Below are 3,273 nucleotides of genomic sequence, written 5' to 3' on the forward strand. Positions count from 1 at the left end.
GTTCTGTTCTAGTTCTGTTCTAGTTCTGTTCTAGTTCTGTTCTAGTTCTGTTCTAGTTCTGTTCTAGTTCTGTTCTAGTTCTGTTCTAGTTCTGTTCTAGTTCTGTTCTAGTTCTGTTCTAGTTCTGTTCTAGTTCTGTTCTAGTTCTGTTCTAGTTCTGTTCAAGTTCTGTTCTAGTTCTGTTCTAGTTCTGTTCTAGTTCTGTTCTAGTTCTATTCTAGTTGTGTTCTAGTTTCTGTTTTAGTTCTGTTGTATTTATATTGTAATTCTGCTGTAGTTCTGTTCTAGTTCTGTTTTAGTTCTGTTCTAGTTCTGTTCTCGTTCTGTTCTAGTTCTTTTCTAGTTATGTTCTAGTTCTGTTCTAGTTTTGTTCTAGTTTTGTTCTAGTTCTGTTCCTGTTCTGTTCTAGTTCTGTTCTAGTTCTGTTCTAGTTCTGTTCTAGTTCTGTTCTAGTTCTGTTCTAGTTCTTGTTCTGTTCTAGATGTGTTCTGGATATGTTCTAGTTGTGTTCTAGTTGTGTTCTAGTTGTGTTCTAGTTGTGTTCTAGTTGAGTTCTAGTTAAGTTCTAGTTGTGTTCTAGTTAAGTTCTAGTTGTGATCCAGTCGTGTTCTAGTTGTGTTTTAGTTGTGTTTTAGTTGTGTTCTAGTTGTGTTCTAGTTGTGTTCTAGTTGTGTTCTAGTTGTGATCTAGTTGTTTTCTAGTTGTTTCCTAGTTGTGTTCTAGTTGCGTTCTAGTTAAGTTCTAGTTGTGTTTTAGTTGAGTTCTAGTTCTCTTCAAGTTCTGTTCTAGGTCTAGCTCTGTTTCAGATATTCATTCAGTTTATAAATCGTTTCCCTATTCATTTCACTTGGAGTATATGTAGTTTTCTGTTGCGGTTAGTAACAAAGAGACAAAGTGTAAATTTACCATATAATAAGCATTATTTGTTTGTTCAAATTACTAACAGTTGGAGGAGTATTATTATACTATGGACTCTAGCGGAGGCTCATGGACAGACTGTCGTTGCTTTACCCAAAGAGCACATAAAATATTGTGTAAAACATTTTTTTAAATGTACAGGTTTACTTAAATGGCAGGAGGTAGCAATGGCATTGCTGCTGTTGATGATGTTGTTGATGACAATGACCAAACTCATAAACAAAACAGGAATGCTTGAAACCCGGAACATTGTCAACTTAATATGAAATGAGTGTAGAGAATTCATTTACTGAATATGTTTTGGTTAAATAGTTGGTCAACATCTAAAACAAGGCAAATAAATTTGAAAAAATATATATAGAAAATAATGTATTCCCTATGGCGACAATAGAGTCACATTTGCTTTAAATATGAACAACAGCTAAGGAAGGAAGGATGTCGGGAAGTGGGGTGTATGATTTCAGTAACATGAAGACCAATGTTAGAGGTTTTTTTTCTTGTTTTTGTGCTGAACAATTGATATTTATTGAAATGTAAACAGGAATGAGAAAATTATTTTACATTTAGTTATAAGAATGGATGAATGTGTTTGCAGAGTTTTTGTGTCTGAGGGTAATTTGTAAAATGAATTTGAAAGGATTTTTTTTCCTGTTGTAATATGTGGTTTTGCAAAAGGGGTTTAGAGTGGAAGTTGATAATAAAAATGATTTAAAGTAATAATGACAATTGAAAACAGAGATTTTTAAATGGATAAAAAGTACTAATGTTAAATTTAATTAAAGAAAACTTACATGTGTTAAGAGTAGAGGCATTATTAAAAAAACCAACTTACCTGTAAAGAGAAGATAAAAAAATTCATTAAAATTTATAAAAAATAAAAAAAAAATTGCTATAATTTAACTTTCAATTAGTTCTACTCAATAACACTTAGGCACCTCTTCCGACAACATTCTCAATTAAAATTTACATTACCGCAACAATGTCTGTTTGTTGTTTGTTTTTGGCAAAATTGTTAAACATTTATTATGGATTAAACAAAGCTTATGAGGGAGTCAGTTTTCCACTCACATAAGTAACGCACTAAGCTAACATTTTCGGAAATTGTTTTTCGCCTAAATATATGCTTTGCTTTTTAAAATGCCTTTATAACGCTTAAATGGCCATACATATGTATGTTGTGTAATGTACACTTTGCTATCTCTGGTAAATAACAAACATTATCTACAACTTTACCACTTTAATAGGACTCACCACCCACCCAGTTTGGTGTTGTAAGTTTATGCAAACATTGAAACATTATACTTGCACTTGCATAAAGGAAGTGGCAATGAACGACAACAGCAACGACAGCAGTTGCAGTTATACAAACCTTAACAACTTACCTAACCGCTAGTCATTTGTGGCATTATTTAAGGACACCTTAACCGAAAAGAATCATGGAGCTAAATCAACTATGTGTTCATGTATGAAAACAGGGGCGGTTCAGTTTTCGTTGAGTTCTAGTTCATTTCTATTTTAGTTCTAGTTTGGTTTTAGTTTAGTTCCAGTTTAGTTCTGCTCTAGTTCTGTTCTGTTCTATTCTGTTGTGTTCCAGTTCTGTTCTAGTTCTGTTCTACTTCTGCTCTAGATCTGTTCTAGTTCTGTTCTAGTTCTGTTCTAGTTCTGTTCTAGTTCTGTTCTAGTTCTGTTCTAGTTCTGTTCTAGTTCTGTTCTAGTTCTGTTCTAGTTCTGTTCTAGTTCTGTTCTAGTTCTGTTCTAGTTCTGTTCTAGTTCTGTTCTAGTTCTGTTCTGTTCTATTTCTGTTCTAGTTCTGTTCTAGTTCTGTTCTAGTTCTGTTCTAGTTCTGTTCTAGTTCTGTTCTAATTCTGTTCTAGTTCTGGTCTAGTTCTATTCTAGTTCTGTTCTAGTTATCTCTTAGTTCTGTTCTAGTTCTGTTCTAGTTCTGTTCTAGTTCTGTTCTAGTTCTGTTCTAGTTCTGTTCTAGTTCTGTTCTAGTTCTGTTCTAGTTCTGTTCTAGTTCTGTTCTAGTTCTGTTCTAGTTCTGTTCTAGTTCTGTTCTAGTTCTGTTCTAGTTCTGTTCTAGTTCTGTTCTAGTTCTGTTCTAGTTCTGTTCTAGTTCTGTTCTAGTTCTGTTCTAGTTCTGTTCTAGTTCTGTTCTAGTTCTGATCTAGTTCTGTTCTATATCTGTTCTAGTTCTCTTCTAGTTTTAGTTCTGTTCTAGTTCTCTTCTAGTTTAGTTCTGTTCTAGTTTTGTTCTAGTTAAGTTATAGTTCTGTTCTAGTTCTGTTTTAGTTCTGTTCTAGTTCTGTTCTAGTTCTGTTCTAGTTCTGTTCTAGTTCTGTTCTAGTTCTGTTC

The sequence above is a fragment of the Lucilia cuprina genome, chromosome 2, assembly GCF_022045245.1.
Source record: "Lucilia cuprina isolate Lc7/37 chromosome 2, ASM2204524v1, whole genome shotgun sequence".
Taxonomy (NCBI): Eukaryota; Metazoa; Arthropoda; class Insecta; order Diptera; family Calliphoridae; genus Lucilia; species Lucilia cuprina.